This window comes from Camelus bactrianus, chromosome 3 (assembly GCF_048773025.1).
Source record: "Camelus bactrianus isolate YW-2024 breed Bactrian camel chromosome 3, ASM4877302v1, whole genome shotgun sequence".
Taxonomy (NCBI): domain Eukaryota; kingdom Metazoa; phylum Chordata; class Mammalia; order Artiodactyla; family Camelidae; genus Camelus; species Camelus bactrianus.
Window position 1 is genome coordinate 100,972,987 of NC_133541.1, and position 14,423 is coordinate 100,987,409.

At 47.1% G+C, this 14,423-nt stretch overlaps 1 long non-coding RNA gene across 3 annotated transcripts in view; it reads left to right on the forward strand.

Moving 5' to 3' along the window:
• Positions 1–14,423, forward strand: part of LOC141577099 (uncharacterized) — a 59,689-nt gene that overhangs the window by 37,425 nt on the left and 7,841 nt on the right. The gene's annotated exons all lie outside the window — the stretch shown is intronic.

The following is a 14,423-nucleotide window of genomic DNA, read 5'->3' on the forward strand; positions in this document are numbered from 1 at the left end:
TCCCCCTCCCTCCCCCTCCCTCCTGGCCCGCCCGCCCGCCTCCCGCCCGCCTCCCTGCCCCCCCCCCAACCACTGCCGCCGCGGCCGGGAGGTGGAGCTCCGGACAGCTCTGGTCCTGCTGAGAGGGACCCCGAACACCGCTCCCCAAGGCCAGAACCCCCTTTGCTATCTCCCCACTATTGGGGACCCTGACGCAGGCCTTCACCTTCCCTGGCACTTCACCTTACACTTATCCCTTCCGAGCCCCCATCTGGGACCCCTCTCGAATTCCTTTCCTGACCTCACTCAAACACCTGTCCCCTACCTTGCCTCCTGGGAAGTCCAGGCAGGGGAAGTGTCTCCCCCAGTGCCTTCTTCTCTGGGCATCTGCTCCTTCAGATCTACCTTTTCCCTACTCAGACCCCCAGATCACCCCGAGTGGCCCTCCCTTCCCACTGCGCTCCGCTCAGGGGAAGTCCACCCCTCCCCCTCTGGCCGAAGCCGCAGAGCGGTCAGCCTCGGTGGCCGCAGCAAGCCATGGGGGTGGGGCTATGGAGGGGACCGTGGGAGGGGGAGGGTAATGGAATCCAGAGGCACCTTTAGAATAAGCAATGGGGAAGATATCAAATGTGAGGATGAGGTGACGCGCCTGAGCTTGGGCTATTAGAGGGTCCCCCAGTCACCTGCCCTCTGGGAGGCATGAATCTGTGGCCCCAACACATTTACCAGTGACATACACACATTCACACAGAGTCACACGAGTCCCTACCCTGCGAAACCGCGCAGTGTCACGGCCTGTGTCACACGCCCTCGCACTGCCACACGCTCCTTGTCACACTCACACCGAGTCACACACGGTGTCACACGCAGTGTCTCACACACTTAATACTCAGTTTCTCTCGCTCAGCTCTGGCTTTCTGGCGCCATCTAGAGGTGTCTGAGCAGCCTGGAACTCCTTTTCCTTCTTCAGGAATTGGTACCCCAGACTCTCAAATACCCCAGTCCAATAAGACCTCCAGCCTTTGGCTACTTCCGGGCAAACGCAGAGTGTTCTAGGCCAGAAGACTGAGAAAGGCTGTCCCCGGCAAGGCCTGGCACTGAGTGTGGAAAGGCCTATTATGAGATGACTGGTTGCTGGGCCTCTATTTACCACAGCCTTTGACTCCTCCCCCTTCTCCATCCTTATTTTCCCATCACTTCCACTTGTCTATCCATTGTCTCTTTCCTCTGCTTCCTCCCTTTCTGACGCCTCCCTTTCTGTGAACACTCTTCACAGTAAAGGCGAGATCTCTGGCGGGCTAAGGGCTTCTAAGATCTCTCCAAGAGCATCCCTTCTCAACTGGACTCTTTCTGGCCTGGGCGGCCCTGCTCTAGTCCCCAGGCCCAGCCCTCAGCCCCAGAAGGCCAGATTAAGGGCTCTGGATGGGAGATGGGGTGAGCCAGTGAAAGCAGGATCTGTCTTATGAGTGGCTTCTCTTTGTCCCTTGCAAAACTCATATGCTTCCCATCACTGAGCACAGCTCCAGCGGAGGAATCAGTGGCCCAGAGAGGAGAAATCTTCCACAGAGGAGCTGCCCCAGCATCCCTGCCCCCAGCCTGTGCCTGCTGCCCACTGCAGCAAACCCTCCCCAGTCTGCTTGCTGGGAGCCACTCAAAGGCTCCTCTGTTCTCCTCCCTTGCTCAGTGCTGAGCAATATAGGCAGCCGCAGAGCTGGGCAGGAAATGCTAATCTCCCAGATGTTCTCCTCTGTCCTCCCTGCTCCACCACCATCAAACCCAAATCCTGCACCTAGTAATAGGAGCAGAACTGGGCCAGGGCAACACCGGGGTGTGTCTACTCTTTTCCCTGTTCCCCATCCCCTCCTACCCTAGCTGCCAGGCTGGGCTCTGTGGGACACCTGACTCTGGGACAATGTAGATATGAGGATGGGACTATCATCCCTAAGAAGAAGGGCAGGCAAAGGACAGAGACTGGGAGGTAGCATTTGAGAGGACAGAAGCCAGGCTCCTGGCCCCATACCAGACTAGGAGGAGGACCTGGCTGGCAAGTAGAGAATTGAGGGACTTCTAAACTGATGGTACCTGAGATTCCAGCTGAGACTGCGGCCAGGGATTGGCCCCTGGGGGATGCTTTTTTGGGAGTAGTTGGGATGCTTGTGGCTTAAGTCTCTTGCTGTGATATTTATATACCTGGGATGGGCTGTGCCTAAGAGAGTTAGGATGCTGTAGAGCCTGGCACTGTAACAGAAAAATTGTTGCCTCTGATTGCAGCTGGGACACTGTTATGATGCTATGATGCTGGTGTGCCTAGGCTATAGCCAGAACAGATTATTGAAGAGGCTGTTGCCAAGCCGTGTGTGTGTGTGTGTGTTCATGTTGAGAGGAGGGCTGTAACTGAAATGCTGTTAGACTTGAAGCTATAGGTGTAGCCTGGCATACCTGAGACTGGCTATATAGCTGAGAAACTGTTCTCTGTTACTATGACGTAAGTAGAACTGTAGCTGGATCTATTGCTTAGGTCCTAGGAGATGAGAGGCTGTTGCTAGGAGCCTGTACCTGGGAGGAAGGCTGTTACCTGGGATAAGAGCAGAGCTACTGTTGTGTATAGGACTGTAGCTCGGATGCTATTGGTCCTGAAACTATAGCTGTGATGACAGCATTCTGGGGATTGGCTATAGCTAAGATGCTGTTGCCCAGGCTTGTGGCTGGGCTGTTATCATGTGCAGAACTCTAGCTGGGATGCTGTTATGCCTGCAGCCATAGCTCTGAAGCTCAAGTGTAGCTGGGAGGCCATTTCCTGGTGATATAGCTGGACCACTGTTGTGTGGGGGCCCATAGCCCAGACTCCGTTGTCTAGGCGATGAGAAGCTATTCCCTGGGAAGCAGTTCTAGGAGGCATGCTACCTGAGATGGGAGCTGATCTGCTGTAGGAGCTGATCTACTGTTGTACTTGGGACGGTTCCCGAGTGGCTGCTGCTGCGTCTGGCTGGCTGGGTGGGGGAAGGCAAGTGAGTTCTGCCTTGAGGTCTGGGAGATGCCAGGAACCTGAGGCTGGGCGGGGGTTGCTGCTCTGGGGAGGCTTCAGCAGCTGCTTTGCTGTGGAGCTGGGAAGCCTGTTTTCATTACTGTTTTAACTCTTTTTTTAACCTTGTTTTTCTCTCGGCTGCACTTTCGCTCACTCATTAATTTTGGTATTTTTCTCACGGTGCCTCAGCCCCTGTCACGGCTGCCATGGCAACAGGAGGCAGTGTGCACAGCGCCAAAATATCTGATCAAAAAATAACCAAAATAAGCAAACACCAAAACGGCTGTACTGGGGGCTCTGGCCAAAGGAGAGTGATGGCTCAGGTCCAGGAATGTCTAGGCTCCCAAGGGACCCTTTTTACTCCCCTATCTTCCCCAGGGAAGCTTTGCTGAACCTTCTAATAACCTGAGAGGCCCCTTCCCAAGGGAACCCCCACCCAATACATTCTCCTAGGACTCTGAGGTTTCCAATGGTCACTGCTCAAGAAGCAACTTTGTTTGAGGTGGGACCATTGGGATGTTGTGAAGGCTGGGCTCACTCCCAGGACCTGACAGTCCAGCCTCTCAGAAGCTCCCTACCTGACCTCACCATGAACATCTGCACCACCCCACCTACCCCTCTCCTGACCCCTCTTTCCATAGTCTTCTTTTACTTTCCCTCCTCCCAACCCCTACTTGGCCACCTCCAATCTCTTCTTTTCATACCCCAACATACTGACAGAGTGGATAGAGGGGAGGAAGCTGAAGCCTCCAGACCCACCCCACTACCGGAGGTGGGTGCTAGGAGAGATGCTACAGAAGCACCTGACACTGCTAGGCCTCTGGCCACCTCTAGCTCCAGCTGCCTATGGGAAATTCCTGCACAGCCCTGAACACCTACACCCACCCCAATTTCCCCTCCAGTAGCCTTCTAGTGCCTCCTTCTCTCAAATGGGCATGTCCCCAGGAGGGGTAAAACTATAGAGCCTCGGGGGGAGGGTATAACTCAAGGGCTAGAGCACATGCTTAGCATGCATGAGGTCCTGGGTTCAATCCCCATTACCTCCTCTAAAAATAAATAAGCCTAATTACCTACCCACCCTGCTCACCCCCCCCAAAAAAAACACAACAATAGAGCCTTATGTGAAAAGGTACTGCCTGTCTCCCTTCCTTCTTCACCCACTGATTTCCCTTCTGTGGGGGCTTGTCTAGATTTCTGAAGCGCTAAGAACTGGAGGAACAAGAAGGAGCTCTTCAACTCTGCCTCGAATACATCATGAAAATATATCCCTGGCTCCTCTTCTTGATGCCTCCCCAACAGTGAAAATCTCACTCCCAACAGTCCCTAGAAGTAGCTAGAACTCACCTTTGGCTCCTTACTTTCAATTCCTCCACCCTTCTCCTCCCCAAGAGCAGTAGTGGCCTTGGCCTCCTGGCAGAGCCTTCCTGGACCTGTTTCCATAGAAACCGGGTAGTCTGTGCAGTGCAAGAAGGGGAGGGGAGACAGGAGGAGTAGGGAGGAGGCACCAGACCTCAGAGGTAGCCCCAGAAGAAGGGACCTGGGCGCTGAGAGAAGAAGGAAGCTGCCCCATCCAAAGGGAGTATGGGACCTTGATTTGGAGAGGGGAGAGAAGACGTAACAAAAGCTTGATAGGTTCTGACCCCACACAGCTTACTCTGCTAACTCCTGAGGAGAGGGCACAAGACTGTCCCCTCCCCTGGCACGGAGAGAAGGGTTCCTCCCTCCCCACCCAGGCCCCTAAAATCCTTCTTTACTGCTTAATCTTGGATGAATCTCTTTCCCAGGAGCCACCGGTCTTAGTCTAAGACAAGGACCATGGAATACCTCCCCTCCCCCAAGAGCTACGCACTCGCCCCAGACCAGTGGCTCCGTGCTCTGGAGGCTGGGCAGCCCCGGGACCCGGTGGCCGCTGCTGACCCCGTGGCGTGCGGCTCTCAAAGGCCCCATTCATCTCTGGGGGCTGAAGGCACCATTGTCCCTGGTGGAGGGTGGTGGGGGCACTGGGGGGTCTCGACTCAGAAGGAAGGAATGCGTCTGGAGAAGTTGCCCCCAGGGCTCCAGTCTCCAGGTCCCCACCAGATCTCCATCTGGACCCCTTCACGACCCTGAGCCCTTTCCCCCGCTAGCTCCCGGCAGCCTTCGCGCTTCTCCTGAGGGTGGGGACTGTCGCGGTGCAGGGGAAGCCTCGCCTCACCCATCCCGCTCACTACGGAGAAACTTTTCTGGGGCTGGGAGCTGTCCAGCACCTCGGGTCCTGACGGACCAGTGATTCACCTAGGTGCCATCAGACAAGAGGGTGCTGAGGGCCAGCCTAAGCTGGCGAGGGGCTCGGGAGCTCTCCTCCACCCAGGAGGAAACTTTGCAAACCATACCTGGCTGTGTGGGCATGGTGCAGCTCTGGACATGAGGATCCATGGATGCTGAGAACTGACCCAAGGAGCAACTTGACCCCTGCCCTATCTGAGCAGAATTGAAGGGTCAGGTGCCACCAGGCCACTCCCCGGGAATTCTGTCTCTGACCAGAGTCAAGGAAAAAACTGGGAGAGGTCAAGCCCTGCCTCTCCCTGCCCCCACCTCTTCCCTTCCTGTACCTCTGTTTCTGTTTTCCTCACTCTCTTCTCCCTCCTCCTTTCTTTCTCTCCCTGCTGGGTTGGGGGCTGCTGAATTATTATTTCCCAGCTCTGCTAATGTGCTCCCTGCTGTGGGGAGGGATCATAATTCTGGGAGATGATTAAGTTTCAAATTGTTTTTCTGCACGTTGTTGAAGATGAGGCTTTAATATGGTCCCTCCCCAGATAGGGAGCCTAGCCTGGCCCCAGCTGCTTGCCCCATCCCTCCTCTGCTAGCCCTCTCCTATCTGATAGGCCAGGCCTGGGAACATGTCCCTGAGGGTCCCCCCTAAACTTATGGGAAGGGGGCATGGACTTACCCTCGACACAAAGAAAAATACATACAGTGTGGTGGTGAGAAACACTGGTTTTGAAATTAGATAATTCAATTCAAATCCTAACTCTGCCACTTAACTATCTGTGTGATCTTGGATGAGTTACATAAACTGAGCTTTAGTTTCTTCATCTATTCAATGGGGATAATTTAGCAATTGTCTCATAGAGAGCTTGTGTGGATTTAAAATGATAATGCATATAAAGTGTTTAGCAGAGTACCTAGCTCATGGTAAAATTTGGTAAATGTTAGTGGTCATTAGGACATACAAACCCCATCCTGTGTGATCCTGCCTCCCTGTCCTTCCTAAATTTGTTCTTTAGTTCAGTGAATGTATCTCTAATGCCTACTATTTTCCAGGCACTGTGCAATAGAATTTAAGTTATTCAGGAGTGAGGAGGTTGGTTTTCTTGCTTATCTACCTTCAAACATCCCTTCACTCGCCTCCTTTCAATTTAAATTCACTCCCATTATACCCTCCCACATACTTTCAGCTCTTCCTTCATTATTCCTACTTCATTTTTACTTCTTTCTCTGCAGTCTTATCACTTCACCTTGATTCTTATCCTCCTAACAGACACACATCTTTTACCTTCTATATCATTCTTCATCCCATTTGGGGCCATTATAGTGAATAAAGGGGTTGAGTTCTCCAACCAGGAGAGAAAATCCTGAGTCATACCATGGGTGTGTGTATGTATATATGTGTCTATGGGTCACACACATTAATCTGTATTTAATGGTGGATCTGTAGCAGACTTCTGACTGCCACATTTGAACTGTATACTTATTTGACTGTCTATCCCCTGTGCATTAGCTTTGCAATCCTTGAAATATGTCTCTTTCTTTGCCTACTTACCTACCTGCTCTGCCCCTGCCTCTATGTCTGTTTTACTCCAAATGAGAAAGCCTACTGATTGTCAGTAAGAGAAGCTGATTTATGATAATATATATTTGTCTCTGCTTAACTGGCTTCCTACCTTTTACTATACTGACTCCCCACCTCCCCTCGTTTCTCCAAGAAGTCATTTCACAGCTGTTTGAGGTCTTAGTTCAGTGAGGAAACAGAAACTACTCTAGGTATTTTAAACTGAAGGGCATTTAACACAGGGAATTGAGAGCTTACAAAAATATTAAAAAGACTTGTGGAATGGACTCCTAAAACAGCTAATACCTGGAGAGGTATGTATGCCGTGATCAGAAAGATGCGACCTGAAGCCACCATTGGAACTACTGAATTAAAGAACACACTGCCAAAGCTTTGCCATCTAGGAATTAGGAAAAAGAGACCAGGAAGCTGGAATGACTGTTACAGGAGAACTCCATGTCTCCAGGATACTGCTTGCCAGCAGAAAACCAAAAAGAGCAGAAAGAAGTCCTCTTTCACTTTTCTGCCTTCCAGTCACACAAGTGCACTTAATTGTAAGGGAGTCGGGGAAATGTATTCTAGCTTTCTAGGCTCTGTAACACAGGAGAAGAAAGTCAGATTAGAGGACGCATGCCAACTGACCATATTCAACACTAATTTGGACCCTGCCCTTTAGGAGTTCACAGACCAGAGGAGCAGAATACCAGGATCAATGAGGGTTGAAAGGATGAGCCAGAAAGTGTCTGCGACAGCCCAAATTTCAGCCACGTGAGGTCTGGGACATTAGCGGTCTTAAACTGACTCCAGACCTAATTTGTAGCTATGGAGCTCAGACCCTGCTAATCACTGGAGGAATAAAGCTGAAGTCCATGTACTAGGGAGAGGTGGGGAAAGAAGAGACCATGACCCAATGTCCACGATAGTTCTCACTTCCTGGAATGGGCTGTACACAATAATCCAGGGCCCTAGGTCCGGCCCCAAAAGAACAGGGTCCATGCCCAGTGGCAGATCCTCCCCCTCACTAACTGGTTTTAGTTTATGTGGCCCTCTGTGGCTCACCTGTCAGCTGCCTCAGACCATCATTCTAAAATGAGCTCTCGGGATCACCACTGGGAGAAGAGAGGTCCAGAGGGGAGGCTAAAATGGGCCTCTCTTCTCAAGCAGGAGGGCCTGAGCCCAGGAGTGTTTTGCTGAGGAACATCCAGAAACTGACACCTTCCAGCGGTCTGTTTTGGCTTCCTCCTGCAATTCCAGATGTTTTGGCATCTCTTCTCTTCTCTGATTCTAGGAATCAGGAGCCAGGTCTAGGTGCTTCTAGGACAAGGAAATCATGGCAGTTTCTGAGATCCCCAATAAATCCCGTGTTCATAAATGGAATCAGTTTATATCTGCGGAGTGAATATGAAAGTCTAGGGATAAAAGGTGGGCTGGCATCTCCTCATGGGCTTAAAATAGAAGGTAGTATATCCCAGTGGGTCAAAGCTTGGCCTCCAGAATCCTGTCCTGATTCAACTGCTGCCTAGTTAGGTGCTAGTGTGACCTTGGTCCAATGACTTAATTTATCTGATCTTGTTCCCCATCTGTAAAATGGGAATAATATCTACTTACCTCATAAGACAGTTGGAGAATTAATTGAAATAATTATGTATAACCACATATAAAGTGCTTGGTTCCATTCTTGGAATATAGTGAGCTTTCAGTAAATGTTCGCTGTTAGTTTCTTATTACTATCAATACCGTATGTTCTCAGCAACAAACATTTTCCATCTTAATTACAGGGAAACATCTAGAAGAGGGGGTTCCTCACACAAGACTTGCACTATGAGCAAGGAGTATGAGCTCTTAGTCACATTTTGGAAAAGTGGGGAGCCAGGCCAGGCCAGGATGCCCCTCAAGCCTGTTTCTTCCAGCTGAGAGGTCTCTGTCCCTTTGAATCATAGTGTTGTCCCTGTGTGGTTCTATTAGGCATCTTAACATACCCCAGGGAAGGAGACATGATGTCCCTCTGGCAGGTGAGGAAAGGTGAGATTAGGGATTTTCAGAGGTCCAAGATCAAAAAAGTTTGGAACCATCTGCTCTGACATTTTGTGCCCCCTTTTCTCCTTCTTTGCTCTCCTTTCCTCAAACTCTCCAACTTCATTTAAATTTTATTGACCATCTACTATGTACCAGGCACTATGTTAGCACTGGGGCTACAGTGAGGAACAGAGGGAAGGGCAGCCCTTAACCAAGTGGAGCTCTCAGTCTACTGCAGCCACAAACTATACAAATATAATGACACCAAGAATCATTTAGTTACAGTTCTAATAGATGCATCTAAGGAAAATGACAGAGAGTAATAAGAGTGGATAATGGCAGAACTTAACCTCCCTTGTTAGTCTAGGGGAAGAGGCTATGGGCAGGAAAGGCCAGATTAGACCTGAAGAATGAGGAAGAGTCAGCCAGCCAAGGACGGGAAGTGCCCTGGGTAGAGTGAGTTCCTGGCAAAGTGTTAGATGATAACTTTATGGGGTGTTGCCTTGACCAGAGGTATTTGATTCTTAACTGGGGACTCCCAAAGGGGTAAATATCTAATGGTGGGATTTTTGAGAGGCATGTGACCAGTTGTGACCCATTGATAGGGTCAGGAGGCCTTCTCACTAGCATTCAAACCAAACCATGTGATCAGGAGGACTATCTCTGGGTATGTGGTGTGTGTGGGTGTGTAGGAATGTAAATGTGTGTTTGTGACTGTGAACACCAGCACAAGTATGTATAGATAAATGCAGAGCTATAACTAATAATTTTGACACTGGGGCCAAGCAGCAGAAACATATCTTTAAATCCAGTGTATGCCAGTTCATGGGGGAGCTACAGGAGAACAGAGAAGGAAAACTGCTCCCCCACATGCACATAGGAGCCCACAGCAGTTGGATTCCCCTATCCTTGACCTTGGACATCCCAGATCATCCCTCTCTGCCAAATGTCAGGGGCGAACTAGGCGGCCATGCTAGTGACGCATTGGTGTTGAAGGTGGGGGAGGAGGAGAGGCTTTAAAATTTGCACAGTCTTTTAGGAAATCCTTATTTGAAACATCAGCATCCTCCATTATTTTGTTCGGGGGCCCTCGGTGAGTGAGTATGCCTTTACAGAAGCTTTGAATATATGTACGCATCTATGTGTGTAGGAATGTTGACTGTAAGTGCTTATGTGTATGTGAATAGGTGTTTGGGGACACAAAAGTGTCAAATGTGATAGCTAAGAGCCCCTGTGAGTTTGGGGCCAGTGGACATGTTTGTGTGTGCCTCCCCTCCCACTATGCCTGTCTTCGCTATCTCGTGAGATGCAGAGACTGGGATTATCTGCTGGTCAGGGCTGAGTCCCTGCATATTAACAACAGACTGAAAATGTACTGACCACAACAAGGCAAACAGAACTAATAGGCTCACATTTACCTCCATTCCATAAAGCAAGTGGAACCTGGGCCCACTGCAGTGAATGAGCTTCAATAATTCAGCCCAGCTGCGGGTGTGGTATTGACATAAAGCTAATTTAACACTGGGAGAGCCAGGGGAGGTGAGGAGCAAATATGCCTTCACTTGCAGCGTGGTCCCTCTGCCACTCTCTGGTGCCATGCTGGAAAGCAGAATCCCACAGTGGGAAAAGGGCCGGAGAGGTCACTTGCCCTCTTCCCTCCGTGCAGACAGTTGACTTTCTGAGGCTGTTAAGACGATGTTCAATTTTCCTCTTGATGATATTCTTGAATAGAGACTCCCCACCCCCATCTTAGGACTTGAACTTCCCAACAGTGAAGGAGATGTTTCTTAGGTCAGACCAAGGTCTCTTCTGTATCTCTTTGAAAAATCAAAACTGCTGGCACTAAAGGGTGTGATGGTTGGAGGAGTGAGGTTGAGGCTTTTGCTGGAGAGAAATGGAACCTGTGGTTAGTATCTTACATGACATCCGACAACCCGTTTGATTTTCTTCTTTCTCAAAAATAAGAATCACTCATTCAACATGCCAACAATGTTTACTGAGTTCCTATTTTCCTTTATTTATTCAATAAATGCTTAGTAAGCACCTACTGGTACTAGGTGAACCAAACAGTCTGGATCCTTGCCTTCACAGGTTGATAGTATAGCAGGAGAGAGAAGCATTAAACAGATAAGCACATGAGTAAGTATCTAAGTGCACCTTGTTGCTAATGCTACTTATTTCTATTCATTCATTCATTCAACCATTAGTTCAACGACAGAATAACAGTGAGGAACAGCTGTGGAATGGAAAGGCCACTCGGAGCCCTGAAGGATGAGTAGCCTGGGGAAGAGAGTGGGAAGAGTAAACCAGGGGGAGGGAAAGGCACATGTTCAATGCCTTCTTGCTGCAAGCCGATGATTAAGCTTTACTGGGGCCTAGTGGGAGAGAAGGAATTGGAAAAGAAAGATCTGAGTTCAGATTCTGCTTTTGCCACTTTACAGCTGGGTGGCCTTGGGCAAGCTGCTTCTTCCCTTCAAGTCTCAGTTGTCTCATCTATAAAATGGAGATGATAACATTTCCCTCTTTATAGGATTGTTGTGAAAAATTAAGTAAAATAATGTTCTAAAGTGCTTACCAGTGCTTGGGATATGGTAAGAGTCAATAAATTACTATTATTGCTGTTATGATTATCCTCAAATGCTCCAAGTTCTTTATTACCCGCAGGCTTTGGCATAATTTGTTCCCTCTGCCTGGATCACACCCCATTCCCTTTACTCACTTATATTCATCTGTCAAGTAACAGCTGAGATGTATTTCCCTGAAAGGACATTCCTGACCCCTAGATCTATGGCTCTTAAACTTTACTGCATGTAAGAGTCACCGTGTATGTCAGTGTGTTCTTATTGCAAAGCAGGTTCCCAGTTTTGACAAAGTACCATGGTAATGTAAGATGAAACGTTATGGGAAACTGAAACTGAATGAGAGATAAAGAGGAACTCTGTACTATCTTTGCAACTTTTCTATAAATCTAAGATTATTCCAAAATATAAAGTTTACTTAAAAAGCAGATTCCTATGCAACTTAAAACCACGAGGCATCACCTGATACTATCCAAAAGCAAAAAACAAAATAGAAAATAACAAGTGTTAGTTAAGATGTGGAGAAATTGGCACGCTTGTGCACTGTTGGTAGGAATGTAAAATGATGTAGACATTTTGGAAAATAGTATGGCAGTTCCTCAAAAAATTGAAAATAGAATTACCATATTCCACCGATTCCATTTCTGGGTGTAATCCCAAAAGAATCAAAAACAGGGTCTCAAAGAGATATTTGTACACCCATGTTCATAGCAGCACTATTCACAATAGACAAAAGGTGGAAGCAACCCAAATGTTCATTGATGGATGAATGACTAAACAAAATGTATTATACGTACAATGGAATATTATTCAGCCTTAAACAGGAAGGAAATTTTGACGCATGCTACAACATGGATGAAACTCAAGGACATTATGCTAAGTGAAATAAGTCAGAGACAAAACAATGCATACTGCGTGATTCCACTTATATGAGGTATTTAGGGTAGGCAGATTTATACAGACAGAAAATAGAATGGGGTTTCTAGGGGCTGGGAGGAGAGGAAACCTGGGAGTTGTGTTTTAATGCGTATAGTTTGTTTTGCAAGATGAAAAAATTCTGGAGATTGATTGCTCAACAATGTGAATATACTAACACTATTGAACTGTACATTTAAGATGGTTAAGACGGTAAAGTTTATGTTATATATACTTTACCACAATTAAAAACATTTTTAAATAGCAGATTCCTGGACCCCACCTTCTGAGTTTTTGACTCAGTAAAGAAATAGAAAAGCTGATCCTAAACTTCATATGGAATTATAAGGGACCCTGAATGGCCAAAACAGTCTTGAAAAAGAAGAACAAAGTTGGAGGATTCACATTTCAAAGCTTACCACAAAGCTATAGTAATCAAAATAGTGTGATACTGATGTAAGTGTAGACATACAGATCAGTGGAGTGGAATTGGGAGTTCAGAAATAAACTCATACATCTGTGGTCAATTGATTTTCAATGAGGGTGCCAAAACTATTCAGTGGCGAAAGATTAATATCTTCAACAATTAGTACAGGGACAACTGGAATCCAGTGCAAGTAGAAGAAGGAAGAGGAGGAGGAAGAGGAAGAGAAGTTGGATTCCTACCTTACACTGTACACAAAAATTAACTCAATATGGATAAAAGGCCTAAATATAAGAGCTAAAACTATCACATTCTTAGCAGAAAACATAACTTCATGACCTGAATTTGGCAATGGTTTCTTAAATGTGACAACAAAAGCACAAGTAACAAAAGAAAAAAATTGATATATTGGGCATCATTAAAATTAAAAAATTTGGTATATCAAAGGACACCAACAAGAAAGTGAAAAGACACCTTGCAAGTTATATATGCAGTAAGGTTCTAGTATCCAGAATATATAAAGAATTCTTACAGCTTAATGACAAAAAGACAAATAACCCAATTTAAAAATGGGCAAAGGACTTGAATAGACATTTCTCTAAAAAAGATTATACAAGAGGCCAATAAGTACATGAAAAGATGCTCAACATCATTAGCATTAGGGAAATGGAATCAAAACCACAATGAGATTTCACTTTAAACCCACTAAGATGACTATAGTCAAACAAACAAAAATTACACAACAAGTGTTGGCAAGGATGTGATGACCTTGGAGCCCTTGTACATTTCCAGTGGGCATGTAAAATGATGGAGCACTGTGGTAAACAGTTTGGTGGTTTCTTAAAAAGCTAAACAGAATTAGCATACGACCCAGCGATTTCACTCCTAGGTATACACACAAGAGAATTGCAGACAGGTACTCAAACAAATACTTGGACATGAATGTTCATGGCAGCAATATTCACAATAGCCGAAAGGTGGAAACAACCCAAATGTCCATCAATGGATGAATGGATAAACAAAATATGGTATATCCATATAATGGAATATTTTTATTCAGCAGTAAGAAGAGAGGAAGTACTGACATATGCTACAACATAGATGAACCTCAGAAACATAAGCCAAAGAAAGCAGAAACAAAATGTCATACAATGTATCATTTCATTTGTATGAAATATCCAAGACAGGTAAATCCATGGAGACAGAAAGTAGGTTAGTGTTTGCCAAAAGATGAGGGAGGGGAGCACGGGGATTAACTGCTTGATGGGTATGGTTTTTTGGGGGGATGATGAAAATGTTTTAGAACTAGGTAGAGGTTATGATTATACAACTTTGTTAATGTACTAAATGCCACTGGAATATATACTTCTAAATGACTCATTGTATGTTATGTAAATTTTACTCCGATTAAAAAAAAAACAGGGAGGGTATAGCTCGAATGGCAGTGTGTACTTAGCATGCACAAGGTCCTGAGTTCAGTCCCCAGTACCAGGCACAGCAGCTTTGATTCCAAGACCCTTAGACGTGGCATCCAGAGGTACATACCTCTGTTGGCATCTCCTGGCTGGAAGATGCTGCCAGGTTTTCCTGGCCTCCTGGCCGATCCCAGCGCCTTTTGGCTGGGCGACTGCTCTTGCTCTTGGCCGCTTCCACGGTGCCTGAGAACACACAGTC